At 51.0% G+C, this 23,246-nt stretch overlaps 1 protein-coding gene across 1 annotated transcript in view; it reads left to right on the top strand.

Annotated features, from left to right (window-relative positions):
- Window positions 1-1,732: 1,732 nt before the first annotated feature.
- CHST8 (carbohydrate sulfotransferase 8) overlaps window positions 1,733-23,246 on the top strand; it is a 136,538-nt gene continuing 115,024 nt past the window's right edge. Inside the window, exon 1 of the mRNA XM_043437546.1 lies at window positions 1,733-2,058. The gene's annotated coding sequence lies outside the window, so the exon portion shown is untranslated. The remainder of the gene's footprint in view (window positions 2,059-23,246) is intronic.

The following is a 23,246-nucleotide window of genomic DNA, read 5'->3' as shown; positions in this document are numbered from 1 at the left end:
TCCGCATCCTTTCCCCACTGCCCAGTGTGTGTGTGTGTGTGTGTGTGTGTGTGTCTGAGTGAGTGTGCATGGTACTGAAAAGGTTCCCTTGACCACCAGCTTCTTCAGCAACCAGCCCAGCTGCACAGCCAGGACCCCAGGTGGTGAGAGGCGACTGGAGGTGTAGGTAGGAAGGGCACAGGGGCTGGGATGGGGCAGTGCACTCTGGGCTCCTCCTCGGGCAAGTAGCTTTCTGCTCACTTCACCAACAACCACAGCCCTCCTCCTTGCCATCTTCCTTCCTACTCTGTTCTGACAGCTTTTGCTCACGGGGTGGATAAAGACACCACTGTCCTGCTCTCCTTGGACTGCAAAGAGATCAAACCAGTCAATCCTAAAGGAAATCAGTCCTGACTATTCATTGGAAAGACTGATGCTGAAGCTGAAGCTCTAATACTTTGGCCATCTGATGCAAAGAATTGACTCATTGGAAAAGACCCTGATGGACATGAGTTTGAGCAAGCTACAGGAGTTGGTGATGGACAGGCAGGCCTGGTGTGCTGTAGTCTACGGGGTTGCAAAGAGTCAGACATGACTGAGCGACTGAACGGCCTTGCTCTCCCTGACATTGGGGCCAAACTTGTACCTCAGTTTCCTCCTCTATAAAACGGGAATAATAATGCCTGCTTTGTTGTTGCAGGAACTAAGGGAGATCAAGGTAGCCTATCAGCAGATAACATGAGAGGAGGGTGAACATCCTTCACTTTATTTTCCTAAAGGTTTCTGAAAATACTGGGCATCCCTTCAAGATGAAGAGGTGACTGATTTACAGTTTCATACCGTTTCTGTGAAAGCCAGCCTGCTTTCCTTCCTGGCACCTGCTTGCCCCCTGCAGGTGGGGGCTGCCGCTTCTCCTAAAGAACAAGGACAAGAATCCGAGGCCCCACCGACTCCCTCTGCCTCCCTGCTCTGCGCCGGGGTTGTGTGGCTATGGATATGTCACGTGTCCACTTGTTATTGTAGGGTGTGTAGGCAGAGGCGTTGGTGGACCCAGGCTGACCCCTACGCCCTGACACAACAGGGACGTCAAGGAGATAGCCTTCAACGGAAAGCCTGGGGCACTTTCAGCTGAATCCAGAGCCCCAGGAATTTGGGGATCCATGCGGACACAGCACTCGAGGCTGCCCAAGACCTCGACTGAAACCCACCGAGGTTGTAGCCCAGAAACCTCTCACTATCCTCGGACCTAGCTTTTGCGTTCCGCCGGCCCGGCGCCCCCGCAACGTCGGGTCCTAGGCGCGCCCTCCTGCCCAGCTGCGGTCACGGCCCGCTCTGGTGACGCCTTGTCCTCTTCCCGGGTCCGCGCCGGCGTGCGACCCAGCGAGGCAGAGGCAGCGCTCCGGCCGCGGTCTGGAGCCAAGTGGCCGTTCCCCCAAGGCTCAGGGGGAAGCTGGGAGACCGGCGCCGCCCGGGGCATCCCCACCCCCACCCCCACCCCCGGGGCCGCCGGACCGCGCCCAGCGGCGTTTTCCTCCCAGCTTCGCCGCCCGTGGGGCCGCGGGAGTCGGAGAGCGCGCGTGGGCGCGGCGCCTGTGAGCTCCCGGGAGGGAAGAGGCGACTGAGGTGTGATCCCCTCCCGACCCGGCCACCGCCGCGGCCGCCACCACCGCGGGGCGGGGCCCAGGCCGGGGGCGGGGCGCCGGGCGGGCGCGGCGCTATTTCCAGCCTCGCCGGAGGCTCCGCTCGCACTTCGCTGGGAGCCTTCCTGGCGCGAGAACCGGATCCAGCGGCGCTGTGAGGAGAGGAGACGACGGCGGCGGGAGGCGGGAGGGGGGCGGACCGGAGCCGGGGACAGAGGAGGAACACGCCGCCGTGCCCTCTCCCTCTTCTGCGCGCTCCGGTGGCCGGCGCCTGTCGCCTCGCCGACCGCACGGGGCTTCGCTCGGAGCAGGAGGAGACGCCGGGCCCGAGCCGGGGCGGAGGTCCTGCAGCCCGGGCGCCCCGGAACGGAGGATTCGCAGTGGAGGACCGCGCCGGGGCTGCAGCCTCCCGCGGCCCCGAAATCGCCGGCTGCGCCAGGTAAGTGCCCCACCCCATCCCCGCCCTGTGCCGGCTCCCGCCGGGAGCGGCGCCCCGAAGGGTCCCCCGGGACTGCACTGCGCCCCAGCCCCGAGAAGCCCGGAGAAACGACGCGGTAAGAGTTCCAAGCCGCGGGCGGGGATAGAGCGCGCGGGGTTCCAGTCTGGCCGCACTTTGGGGATTGGCTCCAGTAGCGGGAACTTTAATTAGACTTTTGCTCCTTGGATTTTGCTTGTCGCCGCGCGTCTGTGAACTGTCACCCCGCGGGCTCAACTCGGTCCCTGCGGATCCTCCGCTCCTCTTCTTCGCCCTGGATGCTGGGCGCGGGGAGGCAGCGTCGGCCCCGGAGAGAGCCGTGCGGGAGCCCGGGGGCGCCCCGAGCTTTCCCGCGCGCTGGGGACGGGGACTCGGGGACAGGTTGTGACGGGGAGGCCCGAGGGAGGAGTTAGAGGCTACCTTCTTGGCTTCCTACGCTACGGCGGAAGGTAGGAAGGTGCCCCCGCGTTCCATTTGCGCGCGTTCTCACCCCGCGACTCTCCGGGGCACCAGCCTGTTTTGTACTCAGGGAGAGTGTGTGTGCGTCAGTGATCCTGTGAAGGTGTGTGCGTGCGCGTGTCCAGGAGTGCAGTAGTGCAGGAGCCCGGGAGTGGGCGGTGAAAGGATCCGCTTTGCCGCGGGACCCAGCCGAGCTCCGGCGGCGGCTGCAGCTCCAGCTGCTGGCTTCTAGTTCTGCGACCGGCTCTGGCCTCGCCCGAGGCCGTCCCCGCCCGGCCAAGGCGCGTTCGCGGGATTTAGTTGTGCCAGTGCTGGCGCTTGTGTCGCAGGTGACCCCTGCCTCTTCCCCTAACTTTGGCGGTACATTTAGGGCTCCAGGCCCTGCGACCCCGACCTGGAGCTGGCAGCAACCACGCAGCGCCCTGGGCTGTGGGCACTCGCTGCCCGGCTGTCTGTCCTAGCTGAAAAGTAGGGGCCAACCCTAGGATTCCTTGTCCCTTAGCGGTCTCCGATAGTGTGGTGGACCCTGGTCCTTGGGCCCCCTCCCAGCTGGAGCCTGGGCCGTGATTGGCTCTGCTAAGTGAAGCGGGCTGGGCCCCCCTGTTTCTGCTTGGCCGCGATCTGGCCTGGCAGCAGAGCCTGAAGGAGAGGCCGATGCGTGAAGGGACCAGTGTGGGAGGAGTGGTGGTTGCAGGAGGGGTTAGGGGCAGACAAGCCCCTTTCCCATCCCTGGGCTGCTTACAAGCTGCACTACCAAGACCCCTTCCTTCCGCTGATCTCTCAGATCTGAGTTCACCTTGACCCTTGCCCATGGGGTGGAGAACTTTCCCGAAGTCCAGCCCTAGAACAGTGCAGCCTCCAGGCAAGAGTGGCAGAGCTCTCTTTAAAATTTCCCAGCTGCCATAGCCTCTCCTAGCCACCCTCTGCTCCTGTCCCAAAAGCAAGGCAGACAGGCCACCAGGAAGGGTGACATTCTGGTCCCTGGAGGAGGCCCTGTTTTAATCCAGACAGCCCACTGCATATGGCAGGACATGTTGTGGGGTGCCCTTGGCCAGCATGAAGCACATTCCAAAGACTTGGTCAGACTTGCCTCTGTGAAGTGACCCAAAGGAGGAATAACATTCAGACTCTGAAGAGAATTGAGCCTCATAGGATGATCGATACTCCAGTAGCAGTTGAATAGAAAAAAAGCCCCCGCAAAGCCTGACCCCATCCATTGCCTGGCCCATTCACCCTGGGACAGAGGGAAGGCACAGCATATTTATTTATTTACCTGGAATCAGACTCCGCGAGAGTGAATTATGTTCCCCCAGTATTGATTTTTAAAAAGACCCCAAATTAAAAAGTCAAGGCTTTCTTAAAGCAAGGTCAAGGATTAATTATTTATAGAGAGACATCAATCAATCAGTGGGGGGAGGGGCTCACTTCCAAATTGCCTGAGCAGGCAAAAGAGAGCATCTTCTGATTTTCCCTGCTTCCGCTAGGAAAGAAACAGCCTTGTCTGACCTCTTGGGCTTCGCAGAGTTGTCCTGAATGGTGACCGGAGGAGTATGCTCTGTAACTCAGCCTGCAGTTGGAGATGCCTTTTTAATCTTGTAGCCAGAATATCACTTGGGAAATTTCATGCATATTTGCTGTGTTTCCATAATGAACATTTACTGATTACAGAGTATCAAGGGAATTTCATTTTTTAAACATTTATTCAAATCTCTGTGTATGAAAGCTAATAAGTCTGAGAAAGTTCAGTAACTACTTTTTTTTTTTTTTTTTTGCCATGTGGTTGTTGGGAAAATGTGCCTGGTGGGCTCATCTTAGAATTTACCTTCTGAAGGAGGAACATCAGATTCTCCTGATCGGAAATGCCGTGCAGGCTGCTTCTCTGCTCATCACTCTGGTTGGTGTCAGTGGTGGCCGGATAGGCTATTTGTGGTTGTGTTGATCGAAGAGATGGGAGTTTTATTCATTGCTAGCTGATGCATCTGGTTGAAGGCACATGCAATAGGCACTGGGGTCTTTGGGGGGATGATGGGGGAAGGTGTGGTGCCCAATCTCTTGCCTGCTGCCTGGCCTAGAGTCTCAGACAGCTGTCTTAGCCATACCTGCCACACCTCCCTGGTTTACCCATGTGTGGCAACCATGTGGGAGAAACATGGAACTTGGAGGGAGCATATGGGCAAGAAAGTGGACAAAGGATTATGGTAGCTCTTTCATGAATAACTATGGCAATTAGAGTCAGTAAACACTGTGAAACAAGTACCCAGCCTTTCAGTTAATCAGAAGGTAATGAGTTATAAACAGGAGATTTATGTAGTGCTGGCCCAAGGAGATCAATGTGACTGTGACACGGGACGAGACATAAAAAAGCAATCAAGAACGACTGTCTGGACGTGTATGTGGCCACAGTATCTGGGAGCCTGGGGATGTTTGCTGGGGGCAGGCGGCAGTGTGCTAATAGTGTGGTGACTGTAGGCTCCCTGGCACTGTCTTTGGAGCCACTGCCAAAGCTCGTCTGACGCCAGAGCAGCTGTGCTCCCTCCCTCCTGGGAAAAGGCTGCCCAAAGGCAGAGGAAACCCTTGAGTTCAGGCAGCCAGAGGACAGAGCCGCATTAGCTCAGGTGGCAGAGGACACAGGAGACGCCTTCTCATTTCCTTCCGGCTGGAGGATGTGTGACCCCGCGGTCAGTAAATCACGGCGGCAGAAGATGAGACTTACAAATTGGCCGTGGGAAAAAGTTGTGACTTTTACCCTGTACAAAACTACCTGTCATTTGTGATCTGGTGCCCTAGCCTGCACCTGCTGGCCACAGACGCATCCTCAGCCACTGGCAGGACGAAGCAGCCTGTGTGCGTCCGGGTGGGTTGACAGCAAGAAGCAAAATTCCATCGTGAAAGCCACCTTTGGGAAAGTCAAGAGAGTGTCTGCAGGCAGCGGGGCCTGGGTCCCAGCATTTCCACTCCCCACCTTGAAGGTCACGCATTTCTGGGGAATCGGTACTTCTTGCTATTGGTGACTGAGAGCAAGACACCCTGTCCCTGCCAACCCAAGGCCAGAGCTGGGCCTGGTCAGTGACATTTATTTGACCTAAATTAGAACTGTTAACATTGAAACCTAAAGCTAAAGAATGCTCTATCCCATACTCCCAGCATCAGACTCCTTGTCGCCCTCCATTCAGTGACCAAACATAAGCGTGTATTTGGTGTCTGTTGTTGGATCAGGCTCTGGGGAAGCCCAAACCAAGAGTGGTCCCTCCTCTTGCAGGTTTTGTCATCTGGTGGGACAGAAACTCCGTCACGATCTGCTCATCATGCACCGATTCATGCTATGCCAGACAGCCCCATTACTAAACAGGTTACCAACGCATGTGTGATTCTAGGCCCTGATGAATATGTAGAGGAAATGTCTGTGTGGTTGCGAGACAGAGATTTGCGATAGAGTAATCTGACATAGACTGAGGGCCCTGGAGGACTTCCTGGAGGAGGTGACTCTCCCACTGAGCTCTGAAAGAAGAGCTGGAACTAAGCATGGAGGGAGCTTTCCAGTTCAGAATGTGAATGAGTGAGAGAGATGGAGCCCTGACCAGGAGCTGTGGGAGGGCCCACGTGGCCAGCAGGGTGAAAGAGGGGGAGATGGGGCTGGAGACACAGGCAGAGTCCTGACTGTAAAGAGCCTCCAAGGCCAGGGAGGGACCTGGGACTGCTGCAGAGCAGGGAGCCCAGCGAGGAGGGGACCGCAGTAATCCTGGCGGGAGACAGCTGTGGTCCTCCAGAGGGACGGTGGACCTGAATCTGCTGGGGCCTGGTTCAGTGCAGAGCAGAGAAGATGAGGGGACGTGAGAGGGTCAGGACCACGACTGGAAGATGTCAGCACCCTGAGGCAGGGCCCCTCGGACCAAAATGTTCCAAGTGCTCCTCCACTCTTGTTGGGTTCGATCCCCCAGGGCCGGCAGATCAGGCTGCCACTTGTGTGGCCGTGCCTCTGAGCCCCAGAGCACCTGTCTTACCTCCCCCCCCGCCCCAAGCCAACCCCTGAGCCCTTGGGTCTTCTGCTGCCTTCCCCCAGGTGTTCGTCACTTAGGCCTGGCTTGTGGTGGGCGCACAACAGGTGAGAGCGCAGGGGCAGTGCTCTCATGAGGACAGTTGATCGGACACCCTCCTTCAGGGCCCCCTGCTGGCCAGAGGTTTCATCCTTGATAGGTCCTGAAGCTGCCACCCTCTTGAGTCTGGCCGGTAGCTGGTGGGCACCTGCCCCAGAAAGAGCTCCTCTCCTGAGCCCTCCCTCGGTTCTCTCTCCTTTCCTTGCCTGCCCCCACCCTCTGCGAGGGGCTCTGCCCATGGCCTCAAGCTCCTGAACCCCCTCCAATGTCAGTGAGCTCCCCGTGGCTGGCTGAGCCCGGCTCAGGCCCCTGGCTTCCTTGCAGACCTCGGCTGGGTCCCCTCGGCTCTGTCTTCCAGAACGCGGGTGGGGGGAGCAGGTCTGTGAGTCACCCCGCTTCCCGTTGTTCCCACGCTGCTGGCTTCGGGCCCTGAGCCGAGCGGCCGTGCTGAGCTGCAGGCAGCAGCCCGGGTCGCAGTCACCTTGTCCTCACTCTGCCTGGCCCTGAGCCAGCTCCTCCCTGGCAGGCCGGACTCCGGGATGGGGGCAGTGAGAGCCCAGGAGAGGATGCTCGGAGGCACAGGTCTACTCCACGGGCCCCAGGCCTCTCTGGGTCTGATTCCTCCAGCCTTTGGGCTCTTTGCCTGGAGTGCGGCCTCATCAGATCAGCCTTCCTTTCTATTCTGGCTGCCACCCCCCTTCCCCCTGCCTTGCCACCATGGACCACAGGTCATGCCCTTGTGCATATCAGTCTTGTGAGTGGAAAGGCGACCCAGGAGAGCGCGCCCACCAGCAGACCCTAGCCCGGGCTCACGTTGACTCATACTTGGCAGACTGGTTGTCGCCACTTCTGAGGCTGCCTCTTCTTAGGGGGCTGACTCATCTCCCTGGACAAGTCCCATCTGTCCCAGCCTGTGGGCACCGGGACCCTCCTCCAGCCCTGAGACATGGGGGCTCTGCTTCTCCTGCCCCGCAGGGAGCATCCAGGCCCCCAGCGAACACTGACGGTGGTCCTGCCCCGTGACACACCTCCTGCCAGGTCTGGGGGAAGCCGAGCGAATGCAGCAGGGCTTGGTGTAAATCATGGTCTCCCTGGTGTCTTGGCTGAGACGAGCTCAGCATGGAGAAGGTGGTCAGTGATGGCGGGCAGAGTGAGCCTAACCCTGCAGTCTGTCTACACTGGTGGAACCCTTGTGTGCTGCAGATACTCTGTCTACACCAGCTGAGCCGGTGCGTGGTGCAGGCAGTCTGCCTACACTGGTTGAGTCAAGGGCATGAGCCCTGGAATCTTCCATTTAGTCCGTGCCTGCCCCACTTTCTGTGGAGTCTTTGTACAAACTCTGAAACTCTCTCTGGCTTCAGGGGCTTCCCTGTGGCTGAGCTCAGCTCAGCCCAGCTTCCCCTCCGACAAGGCCCTGACCGTTAGGCTCCATCTCCCAGAGCTGGGGTGGTTAAGCCCAAGGTACAACACAGTCTGTCTATACTGGTTGAACCCAGTTCATGATGTAAGCCATTTGTCTACACAGGTGGAAACAGTGGGTGATGCAGCCAGCCTTTGGGGGATACCTTCTGCCCCGTTCACCAGGAATATTCTTTTTTATCCTTTCCCTTATAAACATGCATTCTTGCTAAATCACTTCAGTCGTGTCTGACTCTTTGTGACCCAAAGGGCTGTAGCCCGCCAGGCTCCTCTGCCCATGGGATTCTCCAGGTAAGAATACTAGAGTAGGTTGCCATGCCCTCCTCCAGGGGATCTTCTTGACCCAGGGACTGAACCCGCGTCCCTTGTCTCCTGCACTGGCAAGCGAGTTCTTTACCACTAGCGCCACCTGGGAAGCCCTCCCTCATATACATCTAGGTCCAATTTGAGCCTTCCTTCCAAGGGGCTTTTCTCAATGGCTCCCTCAGTCTCCCATGTCTCACTTGGATCTCTTTGGTGGAGGCTGGCGCAGGACTGGGGGTGGTGGGCACATGGGACGTGGCGACCCGCTGCCATATGGTGCTCTCAGCCGGGTGCCCCTCTCCTGTCACTGTGCTTGGGGACTGAGCCTGCTGCTGGCACAGCGCAGGGGCCACCTGCTGTCCGTGGGCACGGCCACCTCGACATCCCACACAGCAGTCACTCCCGAGTCATGTTGGCCTGGAGATGCTGAGAAAGATTGAAGGCAGGAGGAGAAGGGGGTGACAGAGGACGAGATAGCTGGATGGCATCATCGACTCAATGGACGTGAGTTTAAGCAAACTCCGGGAGATGGTGAAGAACAGGGAAGCCTGGCCTGCTGAGTTCATGGGGTCACTAAGAGTCGGAAACGACTCAACAACTGAACAGCAACACTGCCTCGGTGTGCGTGGTGAACCACATTGCTTCAGGCTGGGTCCGTCTTGCCATCTCCTGCTTAAATTCCGGGCCTCTGTCTCCACTGATGTCATTTCACCTCCTGAGGGTTGGCACGTCTGCAAATTTAATTTCATGACCATTCATCCCTGGGAAAACACAATCTATGCCTATTATTTAATGCTTCTCAATTCCCTCTGCCATGAATTAAAGTGTCAATGGACAGCCATGGCAACCAGCTCCACCCCCTCGCTCCCCCTACCCCACCCCACTGCTGCCGGCTTAGGGTTGTGGCTGAAGCCAGCACCTGGAGTCAGACTGCCTGGGTTCGTGGCCCAGCCTCACCACGTGGTCGCTCTGTGGACTGGGGACTCGGTTTCCTCACCTGTGAAATGGAGATGACAATAGAATACACCTCCTAGAGCTGTTGTGCCTATCAGAGAACCCGCCCACAGTAAACGGCAACTCCTGTTACTTCATCATCTTCATAAACTCCTGTGTTTGGTCTTTTAGCTAAGGTTCAGTCCTTCTCCATCTCAGGAGCAAGGAAACCTGGCGATCAAAGGCCTTGTCTAGTGATGTGACAAAGGCTTAGGGTCGCATGTGGCCCTACTGACTGGTGTCCCCTTTCTCAGCAGTCTCCTATGGATGCCTCTTCCTTATCCTGCATTCAGGACATTTGAAATCTTCTAAAAAAAAAGAATTTATTGAAGTTTTGTTGATTTCCAATGTTGTGTCAATTTCATCAGTAGAGCAGTGATTCAGTTATACATGTAAATATTAATGTATATTCTTTTTCATATTATTTTCCAATACAGTTTATCCCAGAATATTGAATATAGTTTCCTGTGCTGTAGAGTAGTATCTTGTTGTTTATCTATCTTACATATAATAGTTTGCATCTGTTAACCCCACACTCCCAGTCCTTCCCTCCCCCAAACCCCTCTTGGCAGCCATTAGTCTGGTCTCTGTATCTTTGAGTCTGTTTCTGTTTCGTAGATAAGTTCATTTGCATCATGTTTTAGATTCCACATGGCAGTGATATCATATGGTATTTGTTTTTCTCTTTGTGATTTACTTTGCTTAGTACGATGATCTCCAGGTCCATCCATGTTGCTGCAAATGGCATTATTTCGTTCTTTTTTGTGGCTGAGTAATATTCCATTGTATGTATGCACCACATCTTCTTATCCATTCATCTGTTGATGGATGTTATGTTATTTCCATGTCTTGGCTATTGTGAATAGTTTTGCTGTGAATGTGGGGGTGCATGTATCTCTTTGAATTAGAGTTTTCTCCGGATATATGCCTGGGAGTGGGACTGCTGGATCGTATGGCAACTCTATTTTTAGTTTTTTGACGAACCTCCGTACTGTTTTCCATAATGGTAGCACCAATTTACATTCCCACCGGCAGTGTAGGTGGGATCCCTTTTGAAAACTTTTTGTTCTAAATACAGTACGCACTCTGAAATGCGCACAGATTGTGGTGTATGATGCAATGAATATCTGCAAACAAAACAGGCCTGTGTGCCCTGCACCAGAGTGGGGATCAGAACATGGCAGCATCCCCGTGACCCCTTCCAGACGCTTCCCCTCCAGCACGGGTGACTACTCTTCTTACTCATGACAGCTTAGGTTAGTTTTCTTTGTTTTTAAACTTGACAGAAGTGGAGTCGTAAGTCTGCGTACCTTTGTGTCTGGCTTACCATTATGTTTGTGAGAGTTCCCCACATTGCTGTAAATAGTTGTAGCTTGTTCTTTTCTATTTTCCTTTTCTTTCTGGCCGCTCTGGGTCTTTGTCGTGGAGCACGGGCTCTTCTCTGTAGTGCGTGGACTCTCTAGTTATGGCACTTGGGCTTAGTTGCCCTGTGGCATGTTGGATCTTAGTTCCCTGACCAGGGATCAAGCCTGTGTCCCTGCATTGGAAGGTGGAATCCTAACCACTGGACCACCAGGAGAGTCCCGGTTTGTTTGTTCTTGTTACTGTATAGGATCCCATTGTGTGAAGACATCCCAGTTTCTTTATTGGTTCTCCTGTTGATTGACATTCGGGTTGTTCAGAGTTTGGGGCTTATGGTGTGGACCTTCTTGCGTGTATCTCTTGGGCGTAGGTACACATTTTAATAAGCATGTACCTGGAAGAGAATTGCTGAGTCTCAGAATATGCCCATGTTCATTCTGTAGGTGATGGCCAACAGTTTTCTACAGTGGTTGTACTAATTCCCCCGACACATACCAGGCGCATATGAGAGCAGCAGCTGTTCCACTTCCTTTCCCACACTTTCTGTTGTCAGTTTCTTTCATTTTAGCTCTTCTATGAGTACGTGGAGGTATCACACTGTGGTTTTCATTTTATTCCCCAGACAACTAATACAGGTTTTTTTTTTTTTTGGGGCCAGAGATGCATTGAAGTTGAAAACATTCTTGAACAGATTTGAAAATTCATTTCCACCTCTAAAACATAAAGTGTCTTAAATATCTAGGGTGCTGGTGATTCCCTCTGCCAAGCAGGTGTAAATCCGCCACATTGTTAGGCAACAGGTAGACAGGTGTTTCTCTGGATGAAGCTGGGGACCTGGGCACCTGTCCCAGAATCACTGGATGAATTCCCAGGGTCTGTCACACTCTCTGGGGCTTGTCTTTCTTTCCCTTCCCAAATCCCAGGAGCATTGAGACCACCCCACGTGGTGTGTGCACAGATGTGTCTCAGTGCCTAGGACAGTCCTGGTGCAGAGAGGGACCCGTGAACACCCCCTGAAAGAAGGGCCGGGCAACAGAGCGTGGCCCATTGGCTTCTGTCCTCTCCCGCCCCAGATGACTGGACAGGGCTTGTTGGAAGCCTGGGCTGCTATGGGGAGGGCTCTGGAAGGTGAGTTCTCCAACCCTGGAGGGTGTCCTATCCTGGTGCTCCAATCCTCTTAACTCTGGGGTACCCAACCTGTGTTGGTCTGTGGCCTTTTAGGAGCCAGGCCTCCCACAGGAGGTGAGTGGCGGGCAAGGGAAGCTTCATCTGCTGCTCCCCATCTCTCCCCATCACCCACATTACCACCTGAACCATTCCCACCCTCCCCCATCACCCAGTCCATGGAAAAATTGTCTTCCAGAAAATTGGCCCCTGGTGCCAGAAAAGTTGGTGACCGCTGCTCTCAAAGACCCCCTCCAGCAGCCGTGCTCACCCCCAGGACTCCAGGCACTGGTTATTTAGAAGCACCTCTGGGCTCCTCGTCCCTGATGGGCTTATCTGTCATTGGGTCCCTCTGTAGAAAGCAAGACTCCATCCTCCCTCCAAGCTGCCTTGTCAGCTTTTCAACACCAGCTTCTTACAGATGACACGAAAAGGGCGCAGAGGACATGCCTTCTGGTGAAGTGAAGGTGAAAGCGCCATGTCTGTTATCACCTCATCTGCTCCTGCCCCATCACATTTTGATGGGGACCATGATAAAGCCTCCTTTCTTTGGGGGTGGCTTGGTCCTTTTCTCCTCAAGTGTGACATCATTTTATTTGGAGAGCAGCACGGCCAGTGGGGGATGAGAGCTCTGAGTTGGACCCAGGTTCAAATCCAGGTTCTGTTCTTGTTTGGTTTGGGGACCCATCCATTGCCTCCAGAGAGAGATTCACATACAACTCTAATGCAACCCATGGGGACGTGACTGGGGGGTGGAGATCTCTGGGGCTGGGGAGTGAGGGCAAGGGATTCTAGCCAGAGCATCTGCCAGAAGGGGCTCTATAGGAGGGGGGGACGTAGACTGGCCCTCAGAGATGGGGAGGGGAAGATGACTCCTCAAGGATCACCCACTGTGAGCCCCACCCCTGAGGGTCCAAAATGTGATATCCTCAGGGAAAGAAAGAAGTGTGTTGAGCCCCCAGGAAACTCTGGTCTAGTTGACATGACCCTCATAGAGCAATGATCAGAGCTTATTGGAGAATTATAGGAGGCTTCCTGGAGGAGACGTGGGACTGCATGTCAAAGGCCAGTGGTGAGAACTTTATCCTGGTGCAAGAAGAAATTTTCTCCAGGATTGTGGGGCAGGGACAGTGTGAGCTAAATACCAATTGCTTTAAAATAGGGCAACAAAGAATCCATGACACATATTGTTTATGCGATGTGGAGGCGGGTGTGCAAAGATGGAAGAGCTAAAAGCAGTTTGGGAAAAACAACACCTTTTTTGTGAAAAGACAGATTAGAAAGGTTTATGCTCTTCTGTGATAACTAATATGAAAAGTTTATCAAAGTTAAAAAAAAAAAACCTTTGACGCTTTCTCCAAATTGATTTGAGGACTTGGCAGATTTGAGGAATCGTTCAGTAACGTTTTATGGGTTGATGCTAATTTGATGCAGCAGACCCATGCATCGCGCCAATTTACTGCCAAACCAACATTAAGCATGGACCTTTCGTGCAAGGTTTATAGGCGGACAGCTCATAAAGATGCATGCTTGACAAGGATTCTGCTTCTCTTAGGATGTGCTATATGAAGTGTTTATCAAAACCTGACTAAATCGCCCTCCCCTTTTACTCATAAACAATCTCTGAGGACTTTAGGCCTGAATCTCATACAATATTTCATGCAGTGTTTCCCATGCAGCATTTCATGCAGTATTTCACCACTCCCGGGTCCTGGTACATGGGGAACCTTGTCTGTAAAAGCCACAGGTACTGGGTGGTGATAGAAGAGGGAGCCCTTTGGGTGGAGGATGCCCTGAGGAACCACTTTGGAAATGACTTATTACCCAGGTCCTGGGAAGGCTGGTGACATTCTTCCTAAGGGGGTCTCCTGAAACAAATCAAAGGTTGCAATTAAATGAGATCTGTGTTGTTGTTGTTTTAATCACTCAGTTGTGTCCAACTCTTTGTGACCCCATGGACTGTAGCCTTCCAGGCTTCTTGGTGCATGGGATTTCCCAGGCAAGAATACTGGTGTGGGTTGCCATTCCCTTCTCCAGGGGATCTTCCCAACCAAGGGATCGAACCTGAGTCTCCTTCATTGGCAGGTGAATTCTTTACCACTGAGCCACCAAACGAGATCTGTGGCCCTAAGGAAAATACATTTCACGCTTTTGTTTTTGTTTCCTGGACTGATGTGTGATGGATCCTCTCTGCCCATCTCTCTTCACACAAATATGCTGTCACAGCCTCTTCAGTAAGGAGATCATCGCAGTTTGGTGCTTTGTTTTGCATGTCGAGAAGTGTTTAATAATAAAATTTATCAAAACTCCTGTCTTTCATTGCTGAAAACCACAGCGTCTGTTTTCCCAAAGGAAAATCGGACTTCCATTGATATTAGTCTAGTCTGTACCCCTCCAATCCCTCGATTCCTCCCATCTAGTGTTAATTACAGGGCTTAAATGGAGAAGGTTGCCGGAGGGGGCAAGTGGGCATACACTGTTGGCACAGAGCCTCATGGGGCTTCAAAAGGAGAGATTTGATCTTGGGCAAATGTCAAGGCAGTTTTGAAATCTGTGTTATGATATCAGCTCACTGCCAGTGTAGGGCTTCATCTGGATTTCATAAATATTGTATGGGGCTCTCTTCCTGCCACCTTGGCCAGCTGGAGAATACAACAGCCACCCCCCCACCCTGCCACATACACACATACGCACACACACACACAAAACCATCACAATTGCAATCTACTGTAGAGTTGTCATGAAAAACCAATTGGTGATATTTCAATCACAATGTTCCTGTAACAAATTCCATTCAGATCCCATTGGAAAGGGAGTTAAACCTTCCTCCTGCTGCTGGGAGAATCTACGCTAAATGTAGCTTCCTGGGGCCCTGGCAGCCATCCAGGGCTTTGTAAGTTATAGTTCTCTGACCTGGTTCTCCGAGTGACCTTGGAACCTCCGAGCTGCGGATTCCTTAGGTTGACACGTTGCCCTCTCTTGTCATCTTTTCTTGAGACAATGTCCCTAAGCCAAGCGAGTACTCTCAGCACCCATTGAGTCGGAGCTGAGGCTCTCAGGAGCGTGTGGCAGGTGACTGGAAGATTGCTTGTTGCTGCTGACCTTTCCTCTGAGATTTATGTCAGCCGCAAAACAGTCCAATATTGTGTGTAAAGGCAGCCTGCAGGTGACAGGAGTCTCTCCCCAGCACACAGCAGGTAATCCTGGAAAATAAGAAGAGGGACAGTCTGCAATTACATTCATCAGCTATTTTTGGTTAAGGAATAAACAAAATGGCCCAAAGTGCTGCTGTTACAGATTCTAGCAAAGGAGTGGCGTGTAGGAAAGATTAATGTACAATTAAAATCCATGTATGGGTAAATTACAGGGTGACAGCTATCTAATGCAAACACTGCAGACGTGTAATTAAGAGGAGCTACGGGCTCTCGGGAGAGTGGATTTGCTGAGGAAAGTGCTAGGGAGCTGTCTGTGGAGCTGGAAGGGCAGGGAGGCTTGCTGGGATGGGGGGCCGTGCAGGTAGCGAAGATGAGCCCCCCGCCCCCTCCACAGCATCTGGGGGGCACCTGGGATGTGATGACCCCAGATCCTTCAGGCAGCACAGCTGCCCCTCCATGGCCCACCGGTTCCTGTTCCAATTCTTCCAGCCCTTTCTGGAGCCATTCTGCTCTCCCCCTCACCTTTGGCTTTGTGACAGCGAGCGCCCATGGATGTCTTTTTTTCCCCCTCGTTTTTAATTTCTCCTGCTTTGTCAGCTTTTTAAGGAATATGTTACATTATGTGGAAATTGGATGCTAACAAGATTTGTATGAATAAATTAGACTCTTAACTTTTTATGTTATTACAAAATTGAAATAGACTCTAATGACAGTCAGAATTAATGTTGTGTTTCAAATAAATGCCGGGATGTGACTGAATTTTCAGTGCACTCTCTTCTTGTGTCTCCAGCTCGCCATGGAAGGCCTTGCCTGAGAGAGAGGAGTCTCTCTCAGAGCAGCCCCCACCCCCCCCAACTCCCGCCCCTTCCAGAGAGGCTGCCTCTAGCGCTCAGGCTGGCAGGTCCCCTCCAGGACACTTCCCTGACCATTCCCAAGTGATGCTCTGCCAGACGCTACCGTGGGGGATGCTGGGAATATCTGCAGCTGATGCTCCCAGCAGCATCCCTCCTCACCAAATAATTGCCCTCACAAGACTTCCCTGGTGGCCCAGTGGCTAGGACTTCACGCTCTCAATGCAGGGGGCCCAGGTTGACTCCCTGGTCAAGCAACCGGATTCTGCATGCCACAACTAATGATCTAGTGCCGCAACTAAGACCTGGCACAGCCAAATAAATAAATATTTTTAAAAAATCACCCAAGGTTACACCCCATCTGCATCCGATGACTGGCTGTGTCCATCCATCCCCACTCCAGAACACCTTGTGGGCCCGGTTCAGGCCTGAACTGTGAGGCATTGAGGTCTGTTTGTCCATCTGCCCACTTCTGCCCTCCTCATTTCCTCACAGGGGCCTCTACCAAGAGCCCTTCCCAATAAACCTCAGAGTTTCCAGGAAACTAAGCTCTTGGGGATTTTGGTTTTCCTAAACCAACTGTCTGCCCGGTGTCTGTTCTGCTGGCATCAGAGTCCCGAAGGATCAGCATCCTTCTTTCTGCTGTGTTCCCTTCTTAAGCCCAGGGCCGGGGTGAGGCAGGGACCAGGCCTTGACCTTAGTTCAGGTCTCCCTGAGGAGGGTTTGAGCAGCAGCAGGGTCAAAGGACTCCCCCGGATCTGAGCTGCTTTGGATAGGGGGCAAACTTGGAGAGATTTTCTGCAACAAAACCCCCACTGTCCCAAAGGAGCAGATCAGAGCAGGGGCTGAGGGCCCTGGGATGTGGGCACTGGTTCCCACGACCAATGGTAAGAGGAAAGAGGGCCTGGTAAAGTGGGGAGAGAGCATGATGTAGCCCAGACATGGAATTTTCCAGCTGGGTGGAAAATTCAGCCCCCCAGTGCAGCCGGGCCTCCTGGAAAGGAGGTGGTGCAGTTTGAAGTGCCTGGGGACACTTGTCTCTTCAGAAGAGTGGAGGGGAGCTCAGATCCAGCTGCCATCGCGGTAACTGGTTCAGGGTAGCCAGATATTTGAATATTCAACAATGGGTAGCTTTTTACATGAAATCTTTCCCTTTCAAAGATCTGGAGACTAATTCAGAATTTAAAAATCAAAGTCTTACATGCCCAAACAATATGCCCACAAGCTGCATTTGGCTTCTGGGCTGGAGGAATTTGGAGCCCAGAGCTTCATTGACAAGGTGATCAGTTCTCCCCCTGGAGAGTAAGGGCCACAGCCCTGGAAAGGGACAGTCACTGCCAAGACTGCAGGCCATGCTGAAGAACTGTTGGGCTGCAGGCAGCTGTGACCTGCCCAGATGTGGCTTCTGTCCTGGAACATCTCCCATCCACAGTCTGCTGGAAGGGGGTCATCACTGCTGGGGCTGCAAGCATCAAGCTGGTGGCTGGACCCCAAGAGCAGCTGGATCCTGGCAAGTCCAGCCTGGCCAATTGGACCACTCAGCGTAGGGTTTGGTGGATGAATGGGTAGCAGAGAGACCTGGGCAGATCCCTCCACCCCATATCTGAGGGACCTCACCTGAACCTTTCTGCCTTCACCTTCACAAATCTTAGCAATTCCCTGCAGAGCAAAAAAGAAGAAAAGTCTCATTGCCCAAACTACCCTCTGTATCTGGGGTTCCCATCCATCGTCACAGAGTGGGAGAATCTTCTATTTAAATCACTTTATGTACATAAACTCATAAGTCATACTCATTTTCTAAAAAATGCAATAATTTTTATGCCCACTGCACATAACCTGTTTAATCACTTTATACATCATGAATGGCTTTCCCTGGTAATGGATCTCTTTTCATCCTGCTTTTGACACCCACATGGGGTTCCTTCCTATGAATTTATCAAAATTTATATAAACCATTCCCAGTTGGACATATTGGGGGGTTTTCATTTTTGTCTTTCAGTTTTAAAGAACGTTGATGTGAATGTTCTTGCTAGTATTCCTTTGTGTCATTTCAGGATAAATTTCTAGAAGTGGAATTGTTGGCTCAAAGGGTATGCCCACTTTTAAGACTTTTAATACTTCCTGACAGATCACCTTACAGAAAGACTCAGCGGTGCATGAGTGTGCCTTTTTTCATACCAGCAAATCTTTATTTTTTAAAATCTTTGTCAATTTGACAGGTTAAAGAGGGGCATGCCTATTGTTTTTTTGAAATAACTTGTATTTACATCAAGGTAATATGTATGTGTCATTTTAAAAGCATAAGAATAAAAGGTGTATAATATATCCAGCAGTCTCCTGCTTCATCCCTCCCCACCTCTCCCAGCCCTGCTCCCCAGAGGCAACTCCCTAGGACTCTTTGAGCTATTTCCCTGGCGTGTATTACTACTTCTATATTTATTTCCACATCACATGCATATACTGCAGGTGCAAAATGGCCAGCCAACCATCTCAGCATTATTTATTGAGCACTCACTCCTTGCTTGCTTTTTTAAAATGCCAGCTTCATCATTTGGTTAATTCTTGTATTTACTGGGCTGTTTGGGGACTCTTCTGTTTTTGTCTGTCTATTCTAGAGCCAGAATCCACTATTTTAATGATTGTAGCTTAGAAATGCATTTGTAATACCTTAGAGGGCAAGTCTCCTCTTGTGCTTGTGTGGTATCACATTTTTATTCATTTTGGTACACTCTTAGAAATATTGGGTCAAATTTCAAATACTATCCAATAGAAATTTGTATTTGGACTGTGTTTCACTTATAGATAAATTTAGGAGAAGGTTGCAGATAAATTGACCTTTTACTTTATTTATTATGTTTTACCATATTGAGTCTTCTGATTCATTTACTCAACAAATTGAATCAAACAATTACTCAACAATTACTCAACAAATATATATTGAAACCAATTGTGTGTCAGGCACTGGGGACCCATCAGAAAACAAAAGACAGGAAGATCCCAGTCCCCCATGAAGCCATGATGAGAGTTGCTTTGAAGAGCCAGGCAGGGTAAAGTGGATTGGAGCTGGAGGTGGGGGAGGAGGGAATGGGTGGGTCAGAGTAGGCCTCAAAGGTGAGATTTGTGGGAAAGGAGGACATAGGCCAGGCAGGTGATCCAGGACAGTGGTTCTTAACCTGGGGCGATTGTGCTCCCCCTGGGGAATTTGGCAGCATCTTGGGAGGTGCTATTGGTATCTAGTGGGTACAGGCGAGAGATACTGTTTCACATCCTACAAGGCACAGAGCAGCCCCCATAACAAAGAAATGTCTGGCCCCAAGTGTTGTTGGTGCTGAGACTGAGTAACCCTGATCCAGGCAAAGATTTTCTAGGCAGAGGGGCACTTAGTGAAAGGTCTTTAGGCAGGAGTGAGGAACAGCAAAGAGGTGGAGAGACGGAGGGGCGGGCAGCTGGGAATGAGGCCACAGGAGGGAGGGTGGATGGGGAGGCGGTTGATGATTTGGGTTGCACAGGGCAGGATAAAGGAATCCGACTTTACTCCATGTGAGGTGGGAGCAATTGTGGAATTTTGAACAGGGGAGTGTGCCATGATCAAGTTATATTTTGAGAGGATCATTCTTTTCTTGCTGCAAGATGAAGGGCAAAGAGAGCTGGCAGGCTGTTGCAGTGAGAGGTGGTGGTCTGGGCCAAGATAGTAGCCTGACATGGAGAGAATGGGTCAGATTCCAGAGATTCTGAAGACAGCTTACAGGATTTCCTTAAGGATTATTAATAGATGGGGTGTGAGGAAAAGTTTTTGTCTGAGCAACTTGGAAGATGGAGTTACCCACAGTTGAGATGGGAAACGTAGAGGGCAGAGCTGGTGTTGGAGGGGATTCGGTTAAGGACACACGGTATTTGAGATGTCCAACACACATCCCACTGCAGATGTTGAATATTTGGTTAGTTATGAGTCTGGAGTTACAGAGAGTGGTGGGAGCTTGCCATATAAATTTCGCAGTCATCAGCATGTGCCTTTTGAAGCCATAAGACTGACTGAGGTCAGCAAAAGAGTGAGTGCAGATCGAAAAGAAAAGAGGACCAAAGACTGAGACCAAGAATATTCAAACATGAAGAAGTCAGGGAAATGAGAAGGGACAAACCGAAGAGACCAGGAAGTGACTGGTGATGTAGGAAGAATGCAGGAGAGTGCCGTGTCCTTGTTGTGGTTCAGTTGCTCAGTCGTGTCCAACTCTTTGCTATCCCATGGACTGTAGCACGCCAGGCTTCACTGTTCTTCACCATCTCTCAGAGCTTGCTCAAACTCATGTCCATTGAGTCGGTGATGCCATCCAACCATCTCATCCTCTGTCGCCCCCTTCTCCTCCTGCCTTCACTCTTTCTCAGCATCAGGGTCTTTTCTAATGAGTCGACTCTTCACATCAGGTGGCCAAAGTATTGGGTCTTCAGCTTCAGCATCAGTCCTTCCAATGAATATTTAGGACTGATTTCCTTTACGATTGACTGGTTTGATCTCCCTGCAGTCCAAGGGACCCCCAAGAGTCTTCTCTAGTTCAAAAGCATCAATTCTTTGGCACTCAGTTTTCTTTATGGTCCAACTCTCACATCCATACATGACCACTGGAAAAACCATAGCTTGGACTAGATGGACCTTTATTGGCCAAATAATGTGTCTGCTTTTTAATATGCTGTCTAGGTTGGTCATAGCTTTTCTTCCAAGGAGCAAACATCTTTTAATTTCATGGCTGCAGTCACCATCTGTTGTGATTTTGAAGCCCAGGGAAATTAAAAGTCTATCACTGTTTCCATTGTTTCCCCATCTATTTGCCATGAAGTGATGGGACCAGATGCCATGACCTTAGTTTTTTGAATGTTGAGTTTTAACCCAGCTTTTTCACTGTCCTCTTTCACCTTCATCATGTCCTAGGAGCCAAGTAAAGAAGGTACTTCATGGAGGAGCATGTGGTACCTGTGTCAGATGTTGGCAGCAGGTCAGGTAAGATGAGGACCAAGGATTGACTGGTGGATCCACTATGTGCCTTGGCAAGAGTGGCTTCAGTGAAGTGGGGGAAACAACATTCTGATTTAAGTGGGTCTATGAGACAATGGCAAGAGATGAGATTGTGAACATGGCACTCAGGTTTTGCTGTGAAAGAGAGCAAAGAAATGGAAAAGGGAAAGAGAAGAGGTTTTTTGTTGTTGTTTGGTATTTCTTTGGGAGAAATAACAGGATATTATTATGTCGATGGGAATGATCCAATAAGATGCAGGTGGGAGAGGGGAGAGCTGCTGATGTGAAGTTCCTGAGAACGTAAGAGAGCATTGAAGTTACTGAAAGTGGAGGCGTTGATCCTCAGAGCAGAGACACTTAACCTCTGGCAAAGCATAGAGAAGGCTGAGAAGACAGAAGAGCGGGTGCCCATACAGTGATTGAAATCTGGAGGTTCTCTGTCTCCTTCCCTGTCTTCCTCTCTCTCCATCCCCCCACACACAACTTTATTGATATATAATTACATACCATACTATTCACCCATTTAAAGTGTACAATTTAATAGTTTTCAGGATGTCCACATCGTTGTACAACCATCAGTAACACTTTCATCACCCCCAAAAGAAACTCTGTATATATGAGGAGTCACTCCTTATTTATACCTCCCCAGTCCTATGCAATCACTAATCTACTTTCTGTCTCTATCAGTTCAATTCAGTTCAGTCGCTCAGTCGTGTCCGACTCTTTGCGACCCCATGAATCGTAGCATGCCAGGCCTCCCTGTGTATCACCAACTCCCGGAGTCCACCCAAACCCATCTCCATTGAGTCGGTGATGCCATCCAACCATCTCATCCTCTGTCGTCCCCTTTGCCTCCTGCCCTCAATCTTTCCCAGCATCAGGGTCTTTTCAAATGAGTCAGCTCTTTGCATCAGGTGGCCTAAGTGTTGGAGTTTCAGCTTCAACATCAGTCCTTCCAATGAACACCCAGGACTGACCTCCTTTAGAATGGACTGGTTAGATCTCCTTGCAGTCCAGGGGACTCTCAAGAGTCTTCTCCAACACCACAGTTCAAAAGCATCAATTCTTCTGTGCTCAGCTTTCTTTATAGTCCAACTCTCACATCCATACACGACCACTGGGAAAACCATAGCCTTGACTGGAAGGAAAAATCATAGCCTTGACTAGACAAACCTTTGTTGGCCAAGTAATGTCTCTGCTTTTTAATATGTCTAGGTTGGTCATGGGCTTCCCTTGTGGCTCAGACGGTAAAGCGTCTGCCTGCAGTGTGGGAGACCCAGGTTTGATCCCTGGGTCAGGAAGATCCCCTGGAGAAGGAAATGGCAACCCACTCCAGTACTCTTGTCTGGAAAATTCCATGGGTGGAGGAGCCTGGTGGGCTACAGTCCATGGGGTCGCAAAGAGTCGGACATGACTGAGCGACTTCACTTCACTTCACTTCACTTCAGGTTGGTCATAACTTTTCTTCCAAGGAGTAAGCATCTTTTAATTTCATGGCTGCAGTCACCATCTGCAGTGATTTTGGAGCCCCCCAAAATAAAATCTGCCACTGCTTCCACTGTTTCCCCATCTATTTGCCATGAAGTGATGGGACCAGATGCCATGATCTTAGTTTTCTGAATGTTGAGCTTTAAGCCAACTTTTCCCCTCTCCTCTTTCACTTTCATCAAGAGGCTGTTTAATTCTTCACTTTCTGCCATAAGGGTGGTGTCATCTGCATATCTGAGATTATTGATATTTCTCCCAGCAATCTTGATTCCAGCTTGTGCTTCATCCAGCCCAGCATTTCTCATGATGTACTCTGCATATAAGTTAAATAAGCAGGGTGAGAATATACAGCCTTGACGTACTCCTTTTCCTATTTGGAACCAGTCTATTGTTCCATGTCCATTTCTAACTGTTGCCTCCTGATCTGCATACAGATTTCTCAAGAGGTAGGTCAGGTGGTCTGATATTGCCATCTCTTTCAGAATTTTCCACAGTTTGTTGTGATCCATACAGTCAAAGGCTTTGGCATAGACAATAAAGCCGAAATAGATGTTTTTCTGGAACTCTCTTGCTTTTTCGATGATCCAGCAGATGTTGGCAATTTGATCTCTGGTCCCTCTGACCTTTCTAAAACCAGATTGAACATCTTGAAGTTCACAGTTCACATACTGTTGAACCCTGGCTTGGAGAATTTCGTGTGAGATGAGTACAATTGTGCGGTAGTTTAAACATTCTTTGGCATTGTCTTTCTTTGGGATTGGAATGAAAACTGACCTTTTCCAATTCTGTAACCACTGCTGAGTTTTCCATATTTGCTGGCATTCTGAGTGCAGCACTTTCACAGCATCATCTTTTA

The sequence above is a fragment of the Cervus canadensis genome, chromosome 18, assembly GCF_019320065.1.
Source record: "Cervus canadensis isolate Bull #8, Minnesota chromosome 18, ASM1932006v1, whole genome shotgun sequence".
NCBI classification, from domain to species: Eukaryota; Metazoa; Chordata; class Mammalia; order Artiodactyla; family Cervidae; genus Cervus; species Cervus canadensis.
Note: the sequence above shows the minus strand (reverse complement) of the source record. Positions and strands in the feature narration are given on the sequence as shown.